This window comes from Struthio camelus, chromosome 1, assembly GCF_040807025.1.
Source record: "Struthio camelus isolate bStrCam1 chromosome 1, bStrCam1.hap1, whole genome shotgun sequence".
NCBI lineage: Eukaryota > Metazoa > Chordata > Aves > Struthioniformes > Struthionidae > Struthio > Struthio camelus.
The window spans coordinates 69,659,910-69,672,353 of record NC_090942.1 but is presented as its reverse complement, the minus strand read 5'-3'; the positions used below and the strand labels follow the sequence as shown (position 1 = coordinate 69,672,353).

The 12,444-nt window shown below is 42.8% G+C and overlaps 1 protein-coding gene across 2 annotated transcripts in view; it reads right to left on the bottom strand.

Moving 5' to 3' along the window:
- The window catches only part of ADIPOR2 (adiponectin receptor 2), a 44,688-nt gene extending 33,059 nt beyond the window's left edge, over positions 1-11,629 (bottom strand). Inside the window, exons 1-2 of one of the 2 annotated variants that reach the window (XM_068947428.1) lie at positions 11,485-11,600; positions 7,220-7,403 (exon numbers count right to left, since the gene is read on the bottom strand). The gene's annotated coding sequence lies outside the window, so the exon portion shown is untranslated. Of the gene's footprint in view, positions 1-7,219; positions 7,404-11,484 lie in introns of both variants that reach the window. The other variant, XM_068947418.1, reaches the window with a different exon arrangement.
- Positions 11,630-12,444: the final 815 nt, after the last annotated feature.

Here is a 12,444-nt window from a genome sequence, read left to right as displayed (position 1 = left end):
CGGCTACAAAAAAAGTGAAAGCACCAAACATAATTAAACACTTTCTCTGAGCAAGTGAACGTCTCAGAATTAGCAGCTGCCAAACACAAACACAGAGAGAGGTTGTTCTTGACATAGCAAATAGCAAGGAGTTCCCACGGTTTGCCTATAGGATGAGGAGTAATGGTGAGACTGAACAAATTAACGGGATAAATCCATCAAGGGGTGTTAAGAAGCCGCCTCTAGTTTTAGACGTCCCCGAGCTAAAAATGGCTGGAAGCTCAGAAAACGCTCAGGCCAAATAACAGCACGTGCTTTCCACAGACTCCTTGCATATTCATGTTTAGTTGCTATTTCTTATTTTGGGGATAGGCATCCTTACTAAAAACCTCAGAGTCCTCTCTGAGAAAAGAGGGGGAAGGGGCCTAAATTGGGGTGGGAGGGGGGAAATCAGTGCAGAAGTAAAATTATTATGAGATAGAAAGCGCGGAGAGAAAGAAAAAAGAATCACAGAAGGATGAGGATCAACACAGAAAACGTTGAGGATACCCGGCAAAGCACCCCAAAAACACCAGTAACTCCCCAAAAGGATCCAAGAAGCCAGAGAGCACTACTCCGAGATATTCTGGCCAAAGACACAAGAGGACAAGGAAGAAATAAACCCTACACTATAGTTGCCGGAGTCTCATTCACTAAGTTTCCTCCTCCTTCCCTGAATGGCCAGCTTGGTTGGGACCAGAAAGAGGTTCTGCAACTTGGCTGGGCTGTAGACAGAAAGAATATAAATAAAAAGGGTAGGGACAAAGCGCAGTCCAAGTTTCAGTAAGAGGTCTTGCGACCTGGCACAGTAGACAAACATACATCAGGATTTCTTACTGCAGCAGGGGGCCACATCAAGTGAACCGTGAACCATGAACACACCCATAACCCCACTTACAGCACCCACCAACACAACATCCTCAGTGAAACATGGGATGTACTGAGCATGAGCCAGCCCAAAGTTTCTTGTTCTCTCTGCTTCAGGTGAAAGGTCTCACCACTTTGTGTGTGAGCAGAACACAAGGGTAAGAAAACTGAGAAAGCAGAGGCAGAGCACGCAAAGGTGTTTCTCTAGCATGGCCTGGATGTAGGCTGGCTGGGTATCGTGGAAGGAGGGCAGAAGAAGTCAGACAGCCTTGCAGGGCAGAAGCTTAAGCAGCAGCTCCACAGGGAGGTAGGATACTGAGCTAGAGGGACCTTTGCTTTGACCTAGCCTGGTTGTACTTAAGTTATAGCTAATCCAGAATTCCAGGTTTTATTGGAACGACTCACCTTTTACTCAAGTAAATCAAAATAATCAATCTGTCCCCTTTTTGACTCATATGTGCAGATTAAAGTCAGCTAACCACTGATTATGATTTTTTTTTTCCTTCCTTCATGAAGAGTGCTTAAACTGTCATACAGTGATTTGATGTCTTTGATTTTCATTGCCACTCAAAGTCAGAACGGTGAGAGCAAAAAATTTAAGAACACAGACTATCAAATACCAGATAATCTGCAGCAATCTCCCTCTTCAGCTGGAAAAAAGCAAGTAGCTGAAGTCCAGCCTCTGACTGGTTTATACTCTCACTGACCTCCTCAGCTATCTACAGAAAGAGCAAGCTTGTCATATTAAGTATCACCTCATTTTAGAGGTGCAAAGCTCTTGTAAGCCCCAGTCCTGAGGTATACAACTTAGAAAAAACAGATCTTGTATCTTCCTCATGGAGTAAGAGAATGGCTATCTTAACCACTTTTTCAAAAACAGAAGAAAACTACCCAGGATTCCTGATGTCTAGTGTATTACTGCTCTCTGACAAATAGCTGTGCTACCCACATAGGTCAGTTCCTCACATGAGACTTGTCACTGGTTCTTGACTTTTGTATTCAAGTTTGGGAATGTTATAGTCTAGGATTCCTAAAAGACAGATGTGAAAGCAGCGTGAAGGCCGCTAAGTTATCTTAAAAAATAGATAATAAATTTACACAGCAAGGAAAAAACCTTAGATGTGTGCACTACGGAGTGGCTACTGAACATATGCAGTGGATGACAAAAATGCATACATTCCATTCAAATCAGAATCCCTTGATTTTTGTAGGACTGCCCGGCAAGATAACTATGTAAAAATTTAAGTCAAAGTTATGGCTGAATCTGTATAAAGATGAACCAGCACAAAACCAAGGAAAGCAGGAAATTCTTAACCATCTCAGCTACATCAATCACCATAAGGCTTTCAGTGTAACCCCAGATACCATATGTTATTCAAACCCTGAAACAAATCTCTCCTCAGTGTTTGTCAAGGCAGATATATTACAGTCATAAATGCGTTAACCCACCTGTTAATCTGCTTTGGGTCACTTAAAGTTAGTCAGAAAGGAGTTTTATCAAATTACATGTAATATTGCTTTTTCATACACACGGGAGTTTGAAATCAGAGCTTGAGAAAGACTGTCTATAACAAATACTACAGCACAAAAACAGCAAGGAACACAGAAAACTTTACCTGTAATTCATTTCCATTTTTCCTGCTTGATTTGAAGGCATGCTGCTAAACAACGTAAAAGTTTCCCTAAATGAAATCCGAGTTTATCTTAAGGTCCTGTGTCACTAGAGTTGTAAAGCATTACAACACTCACAAGCCAGCCTCAAACTGACACTGATTGCACACTAGCGGAGGAAGGACTGTTTTACAAGTTACTTAACCTATTTCACCTCTACTTCAAGTAATACACGAAAGAGAAAAGTTTGCTCAAACACTACATTTATGACAATATGCTCAATAAGTGCCAGCCCCAACCCTGTATGAAGTCTTACCCAACAGTTACTCAGAGACTTGAAACTGTACGGCTTTTTTATTTACTATTTCAAACAGAAAGCAGAATTGTTTTCCACCAACAGACCACTTGCCTCCCAGTATAATCAGATCTCTAGAGTACTTACCAGATGATCAAGGCTTTTGGCCCAGTTAAGTCAAGAGTTCAATAACTGTCCAGCAGCCTTTACTCCTGTTTGAAGAGTCATTTTAGCACAAACATCCTTCACATTTCCTTTGCAACTGGATCACCATCAGCACAACGTTCTGATATAGGTCTATTATTTGTCACATCCCTTACAGCAGCAGCCTCAAAAGCAAGCAGCAATAATGCATATATTCTACACCTTTTCTTTTTATGTCTTCCTAGTAATTAATTTTAAGTGCCAGTAATTCTTAATTACTCCATCATCAGTATGACTAAAAGTCATTCTACAACAGGAATTATGCAACTGCTTTGGTCAACCCCAAATACCACCGCTGTCACCTGTGACTTTGCATTTTAACAAATAACATGCTTATAAACTGCTCATTTATTACAAAGACATAACTTAGACTACTATCTAATTCAGGAGTCCCTTTGGCTTCAAATGAGAAAGTGCTCAAATATTCTGTTACCTCATAACAGGATCTCCAAGAAGGGAGCACCAAGTTTTAGGGGAGTTTTAATGCCTACGTGGAATAAAATTTCGCAAAAAGTAATGCAAAAAAAGTATGCAGGTAGCGCTAAAAACTCCTGGACACTCCGCCTGCACTGGTAAAGGAACAGGAATGTGGAACTGTACCTTTTCGACAATGATCTTAGACTGCACACAACTGAGTCTTGCAGGCAGATAAACCCTAAGGCACTTATATAATAATGAACTATTGAAACAGAGCCAAGACATTAGTGTTCAGAGGAGAACAGTCATGGGTTTCGTGATCATGCTTCGTTTTTCACAATGACTTTACTGTGATGTGTGACACGGGGTCGATTTGGAGCAGTTAAATAATACAGAAAAATGCAGAACGAGAAACTGATGTCCTTCTGACAGCATCTTATACCACTTTTCCACAGCATTCAAGACTCTGCTGCTCAAAATCCAAGGTGGACCTAGTTTACTTACAGACATGCAGAGCCACGCTGTTACATCAACCCTGACCTTATCCGAATATTTTACATTTTTTTCCAGTATCATTGCAGATAGTCTTGTGTATCATCTCCTTTTCCCCACACTGACCCGCATACTGGAGTCCTTCCAAATCATTTGACATTAACTGGCACTTTCAACAGCATCACATACTAGTTAAATGTTTAGGACAGAAGACATTTATGCAAGTCTTGTGAAACTTGGTCAGTTTCTCCTGCTCAACAGCAAATACCTTAACTTGAAATTCTGATTATGACTTTATGGCAGAAGATAGGAAATGTCCTAACTTTACACTTCAGAATATGAGACGGATGAAGGCCAAATTAGAAGAGAATTTTACCGATACAGTAGCTAAAGCCAACACACAAGTCTTCAACTACTTTAGCAACAAGTCACCTCTTACTGAATCAAACATTGGATTTTTGTTACCCAGACTGTTTTAACGTTCTGTTTTTGATCTTCCTTCTCTGCACTCCTAGTTGAAGGAAGATTGCCAGGACACCTACAAAAAGCCTAATAAAAAGCAAAGGAAGCTTTGCTGAATTATACTTCCTATTTCTGTGGAATGATCTACAAAGAGAACTAGAAGAAAATACTTGTCCTTTTATATCCTTCACAGGAGTAAAATGGGTAACTAATTGTTGGAAAAAGTTAGAATTCCTCTTCTATACCCAAAACATATTTGAAAATTGCCTCTACAAGATACCTTACAAAGCAAGCGTAAGCCACCTAGCAGCTTCCTTCACTGCATCAGGGAAGCTAGGGAAAAAACAAAAAACATGCACACACAAAACAAAAAGGACTTTCATAACATATTCATTATTGAACTGACATTTTTGTAACTCTGCAGAATTAGTATGGTTTTTAATTACTAAAAAGGTCAAGGGCAGGCAGTCAAAGTGCAGCAGCACATAAGTCATAGGCATCAAGATTATCAGGACACAGGCCTTCTTCAGCATCCTCCTCTTTGGACCGATTGTGTATACAAAGTCCAGAAAGCCACTAAGTAAAGCTTTTGTCGACTTTGCTATGCTTGTTTTCATCTCTCCGGACACCCACCTCAGAAATCAGTCCATTTTGTTCCCCATTCAAGGGGAACAAGCTACAAGTGCCAGTAGCTGGCACTTTGCCACATTGCTTTTTTTAAATGAGGTCTGAATAGGCTCTTCCTTTCATTTTTATAGTTATGGTCCATGAAAAGAAAAAAAACTATTTGCATAAAAGACTAATATTGAGAACAGTGAAGTACAGCTGTTGGCAACCATGCAATGTTATATCCTGTTCTAGGGAATATATCAGGAAACCTAAATAACCACTTAAACCTAATACAAAAACAAAACAAAAAACATACCTGGAACATACACTGTTCTTTGCAAATAAATTAGTTTTATCACAGCCCATAATGTCAGGGAGCACCAGATTTCACCAGCACTAACTTATCTTTGGACAACTAGTATTCTTCTATGTAATCCAAGCCCACAAATTCCACCAGCCAAGACGACCAAGACTTAAAGCATTAGAAAGACAAAACAAGTGCATGCTTCAGTTTACACCAGGGCCTGGAAACCACTAAATCTCAAATGCAGTCCACTATGAAATGCAGCATAGCATTCTTCATAAAAATATGACTAAACTGCCAGCTCAGAGAAGCCGAAATGCATGTTCAGTGGCACTTCAGCTCAAGTCCTACTAGTTATCCTCTTTCACATTCCAAATTCTAAGATTTTGCAGTTAAAAGCTTGGCAATAATCGCAAGACCGCTAACCAGTCTTGGCTGTACTTATCTTTACATTGCATGTGTTTTTAAAATAGCTCTCACAGCAGATTAGGAGATACAGAGATAGGTATTTCTAGTATAGACAGGAGCTCAGAGTTGGCTAAAGGAATTTGATAATTCAGATTAAGTCTAAGAAGTCAGGGGTGGCATTCCTTCTCAGAAGGCAGCTTCTACTAACTGAATTCAATTATTCCATTTTCATAGGAAATTCTCCATTTTATGAAAATTCAAAATATAGACTTAGGTTGGCTTGAAGTCCTTAGGGTAGCAGGTCCCAAAACCTAGTATCATCAAGCAGTTTACATGAGAAGTCAGAAGAGCACAAATAAGCAGCTTTAACAAAGACCGCAGAACTCAATGAAGAAAACATTCCATATAGGGAGAAGGTCCATGGTATGTTCCCACAAGAAGAACATGGATCTTTGAATAAACAGGTTAAACATCCAGTTTACTACACTATACTTAGGACAGCATTTTGAGAAAGTCATACTTGACAAAAATATCCTTAAGGAGCTAAAACAGCAACCTCAGCAGAATGCTGTCATTAAAACAGGCCAAAGCCCAACGAGGGATCTTATGAACAGGACAAAAAAAAAAAACAAAACCACCCTTTCCCAAGAGCTGTCGGTGAATTGCTTAACAGATCCAGCCATCCTCTAAGCAGTTCTAATAGAACATATGCTATCTTCTCTCCCTCCAGACCCCAACAGGGCAGTACAATTTCTCTGTTTGAAGATAGATGTCAAAGTAGACTGCAGTCCTCTAAGTAAAGGAGCCAAAAGGTGGTGGAAAAGAACACTTAGTTTGGTTAAGAAGAGGGAGGGAAATTGGTTGAAAAGGTAAGAAGAATGGCTTTGAGGTACTTCAGATAAGCCAGTCTAACCATGCCTTTTTAAAAAAGGCAAACGGCCATGGCTGCATTCAGAAAAACATTCATGCTAGTAAAGACAGTTAGATTTTTAGATGACCTTTTCAAATGCAGGCAGTTTTGTAACATTATGAAATCTACAGCATAACTTTAGTTGTCGGTATTACATGAAGAAGTATGAATACTAAATGTTTTCAGATGAAATACTGCCAGAAAGGAAATAAGGTAGGGTAAAAAAAAGAAAACAGCATTTCCTATACCAAGTCCCAACAGAAGTTTCTAATGTACTTAACTCTGCCCCTGTAACACTGCAATACTCATTTTAAGCGTGCAGAATAGTCCTTCACTTCATTCCTTCAAGCAAATTGTCTACTCCTGCTTACTGCTAGCTAAAGACACCTTAGAGAGCCAGTGATTATAGCTCTGCTTATTCCAATACTTTATCTCTGTAAGTAGTACCTGACTTTTTATTCTGTTCTCACAAGGCTTAGTTAGTCCTGTTCACAGTGAGTTACAGCAGCCGGCATATTCCAGCAGACTCCACCGCACTGTCATGGCTACTGAAATCCATCAGAATCATGCTGCAAGTTTTTCTACTCTGATAATTACATATCCGGTGAACCCTCATACTTACCTAAACATTCAAAGATGCCATTCTGCAAGCAATTTGGCCACCAGTCAGTACTGAGAAGTTCCGAAACGTTCTCTGACACACATACAGTTTGGGTGCAGATTACTTCGAATGTTAAACAATCCTGCATGGGCCAGAAAAAGACTTTCTCCTTCGCAAGAAGGAGACCGTTTCTCCTCCTCTCTTTCTGTTACAATGGAGAAGTAGAGATCAGTAACTCTAGAATACAAAAGCAATCATGACTATATGCAATAACAAATACAACTTTCAACTAACTTTATTTTATACCCATCGTCCCTATATCATATTCATCTGCTCAAGAGCCCATTATTTAAGCTACAAAAAAATAAAAAAAAAAAAAATCTACAGAACTGAAATAGTCATTTTCTTCCTGCCCTGACTATATCCTGACTCAAACAGATACCACTCAACAAAAAACAGTGAAGGATAGAGACATTTCCATGAGGTGCTGAAAATTCAAAAGCAAGCAGAAGTTGTAATTGAAAACCATCCTAAATTAGCTGGCAAGCTAGTATTTAAATCTGCAATATTTCATCTTCAAAATTCTGAGTACCTTAATTGTGCATATGTGCCCTCGCTTCAAGTTAGTTGCTACTTCTCAAAACAAAGCAGCAACAGCATGAGCTGTGGCACCTCCTTCCCCAAGGGAGGCTGACTGCTTATCACCACACCAACTGCCACATTGCAATGTGGTGAGTAATGTTCTGTACACAAAAAGACTGTCACTGTGCCCTCAAAGTAAACCTCAAATTTTGTCCTCAAACTGCGCTAAGAGAAACTTTCTTTTCATGAAAAAATCATTGAGATAAACTTGCCAGAAAAAGTACGGAATCGCTGGGCAAGTTATACTTCAGCTCAGTTTTACAATTACTCAGTGATAAAAGTCTGATTCTGTTAGTCCTAGTTGTTGGCACACAGAAGGCAAGAGGTCATTCTTTTCAAAGTCCTGCAACAGGAAACATGTGGAAGCAACTCACCTCTTCCTTGCTCTGCAGCATCCTACTCAAAAAGGAAACTGGATTTCTAACAGCAGAAGTGTATTGAAATGCAAAAATGAAAGTTAAAAATGATTTCAGAAACCTGTTATCTAAAGAAGCAAAACTAATACTAGAGATTGTTACCATATTCTCGCTCTTTGAAAGAGAGTTTCTTTATTGGAACTGGTCTAGACAAACATACTGCTTTAAAAAGCAAAGCTCACCAGTCACCATGTTAAGTACAACTAGCTGAAATAGAATGCCTTGTAGAAAGGATAAGACAGTTGTTTAGTACAAGCTTTACCAGAGAATGATACTGCTTAAAGTCATAGTTTTCCCCTTAAACACCCTCCCAGGAACTTTTTCATAATCACTACCATTATCTTGTGTAACAACCTCTTTTCAAATCTACCAACACTGTCTGCCAGAAAAGCCAGTGAATGACTCAGACACAGACTTTCAAATCATAAATACTCAAAATTGCTATTTCCATTTCGGTCCTACTTCTATTTAAGCATCTGAATTCTAATGGTATAATAAGCCAATGACCTCCTCAAGTTTCCGTATCGAGATTTTCCTCATGCACAGACAGCATCTCCGCTGATGAAATCAAGCCTTGTTTCTTCACCCAGTGTCTTCAAAAATATGATTACACAACCAGAAACCTGTAAAACCTGCAAAATTGTAATGCCTAATATTGAGTATCTGTGGACATCAATGCTTGACACACCTCCTTGAACATTCAACTGAAAACATAAGAAAGCTACAAAGATCAGATATTAAAATCACTGGCATTACATGCCCTGCCAATTCCCATCAGTTTTCCTTCATGGCAAATCAACAGAAACTGTTGCCTACAGCAAGCACAGGCTTTTCAAACTTCTTCATAAAGGTCCAGCCTCTTTAATCTGTATCAGAAGTCAGGCTTCAAGTCTGAATCTTGCCCACAACTGCCAAAAACACACTAACCACTTGAGCAAACTTGCAGTAATGCCACCAGTATCAGTGCCATTGGTAAAACTCCACTGGTGCAAAGGTGGGGGAACCCTTTGTTTAGGCTCTGCTGAAAATCTGATACAATTTAAGATCCTATAGCTTTGTTTTCATTTTGAAAACATACTTATAAGAGATAAAAATAGGCCGAAGGGATATTCATCCTGAAAGGCTTTGCTTCAGGAGCATGCCAAAAAAAAACCTTGCACTTCACACTCAATTGTTTTTCATATCTGATTTATACTCAGGAAGAATCCTTTTGAAAACATGGACAGACTTGGGACACAGCTTCACACACCTCCATCACCAATTCCAATTCAGTTTTCCACCTCAGCGGGTTACTCCCCAAGGTTTTTGGTTACCTATTAAAAAAAATGGTACCATGAAGCTGCCAACAACCTTATCCGTAGGCTTACTTAATAACATTAAATTGTCAGCTTAGACAAGAGAGTCATTTCCACATTTTAGCAAATGATCTTACACTTCCAACACAACAGTGAACTTCTTGTTCAGCTTCAGGCTGCCTACTAATGCACGCTCAGTCTTCATATAGGCTAAAGAGTCGCAGTATAACTTACTACGTGTAAGCTTCAGATATCTCTTTAATGTAAGATCCACAGCATAAAACTAGCTTAACCTGAACTGGCTGGTACCCTTATGTGAAAAGGGAGGGATGGGGAGAAGGACAACACGATGACTTCCTTTCTTATATAAACAGTATTTGTTCACAGCTGAAGATAAAAAAGGAAAATAGGCTTTGTTTTTTGACCATGCTGCACCTCAAATTCCATGATATGAGATGTATTTCTGTCAACCAGAAATATCTTTTCCTATGCTACAGCAGCTACCACCAAATTATAAGTAATCTCATTAATACTCTAAAGACAGACAGTGCCTCAGTACTGAAGTGTTACAAAAAGGCCTCGTAAACCTGAGGATTTTACTATGGAATCTTGAAAAAGACAACCGTGCAGTACGCTGTCCTTCACTGATTTCCAAAATGGATTTATGACGACCATAGACAGACTGTAACTAAGAATTTAATATTCCCTGACACCGACTACAACAAGAGCCTGCAAACAGCTTCAATTACACCTTAAGAACTCAACTCTTGGAAACCAGATTATGCCCAGAAGGCTTTGCCCAAAGGACCTAGTCAATTTTAAAAGCCTAGTCCCTTCTAAAAACCGATATACAAAACAATTTAGTTGCCTGAAGAATTCCAATGCGGCACTAAGAACAAAATGTATCTTTAAGCAATAATACCTAAAAACTTTTCTACTATGTGGCAGGTGCATACAATAGTTTACATACAAAAAGTGACAAAGTCAAGGAAGTTAGGATACGGTGTTAGGGGAAAGGGTTTTCTTAACCATATGCCAACACAGACATCTACTAAAGCCACTAAGTCAACAGACTTGCAAGGTCAAGACAGTTACAAAAAAGAAAGGAACACACTGCTTCAGAAACTCAGTAAAACAACAGCTGTCCTATCTTGCTTGTCATCTAGTCAAATACTGCAGGCTTCACCCTCCTTGTTGTCTATCCCAAATATACAAGAGATGAACATCTGATTCTCTGTTTAAAAAAAAAAAAAAAAACAAACCTAAAAAAAGTTTCTTTAACTAAAAGTTTCACTTGAGAATATCAGATTTTATTGCGGCCAGAATTCAATTTAGATTATCTGTTGCTGACAACTGCAGTGTTTATAAACACGTATAAAAACACGGGGTGCTTTTCAGGCAAGGCAAGGCAATGCTCCTCAGTCTTCTATTGTGTAAGGGCAGGAATTACTATCTTTATCGCACCCATAAAACAGATGTTAGGTGCAGCAGCAGGTCTCCCTGCCCTGACAAGCAACAAGTGTGAAGAAGCCGAGGCACAAGCCCCACTTACAGGACTCTCGACCCACTCACGAGCACTTCAGCGGCCTAAAGCCTCCTCCAGCCGAGGATCCCGACGTGCTGCCGTCGTGACCCTGAGCAAACACCGTGACCGCAAGCCCGCCTTCGCCCTGCCCCGGCCGGCTCGCCCTCGGGGCCCGCTCCCCGCCAAGCCGAGGGCAGCGCCCGCCGCCCCCCACCCCAACGGCCGCTCAGCCGGATCGGGGCCCCGGCCGACCCCCCCCCCCACACACACACACAGCGGGGAGCAGCGGCAGGGAAGAAGGCGCCCTCCGCTGCCGTCGGGCCCGCCCGGCGGACCCCCACCCCCGGGAGGCGACGGACAAGCCGGGCCCGGCCGGGCTCCGCGGCCCCTCCCCCGCCGGCCGCTCACCTGCCCGCGCGCGCCCTGGCAACGGCCGGCGCCCGCCGGGTGCTGCCCGCCGCCCCCCTCCTGCGGCAACCGCTGCCGCCGCCGCCACCTCCCTCCCGGCCTTATCGCCTCCTCCTTTGCCCTAAAGCGTCATCATCGCACGAGGCCGCCGCCGCCAATACGGGCCGCCCCCCTCGGCGCCTGCGCACGACGCACCGGAAGGCAGGGCGGGAGGGAGCCCGGCTGCATCTTGGGGAATGTAGTCGGCGAAGTCGCGGCGGCGGCAGGAGTGCGCCTGCGCGCCGGGCGGGCGCCAGCTTTGACCCGCGGAGGTCGGGGAAAGGAGGGGCGCGGCTTCTTCCCCCAGCCTGCCGCGCCCGCGGCAGGAGCCGGCTCTGATTGGCCGAGGGAAGCGAGTGACGTTTGCGCGGGCTTTTGTTCTCCGCCGGCGCGCGCTGGCGGGTGTGCGGGGCGGTTGCCATAGCGAGGGCGGTTGGAGCGGAGCGGCGGGGGCGGGAGGGGTCGGCCAGCCCCGCGATGGGGGCCGGGCCGGTCGCCACATCCGTCGCTTTGGCGGGCTGAGCCCCTCTTGCCGCCGGCACCGGCGGCCCTGCGCGGGAGTCTCTTGCGACACCGTGTCACCTGGGCCTTGTACAATGGGCAAAAGGTCGCTTTTCCCCGCGGGAAAGGCCGTCACGGGAAATAGGCCGCCACACGGCCTTTGCCCGTGGCCTGGCTAAATGGGACGTGGCAGGAGTCGGCACGGGTATGGAGGCACCGCACGGGGCCGTGTGGGCTGGGCCAGGCACCGGCAAACTCGTTAACGGGGAAGGTGAGAGTAACCCCCAGCGGCCTGGTGGGCCGCCAGCACTGGAGCACCTATGTCCAATTTAGAGGCACAGAGAGGGGACACCAAAAACAACGAGAAATTATTATTGTTTTAAGTCGTGGGAAGCGTGGGCAGAATAGCAGGAAAACCTA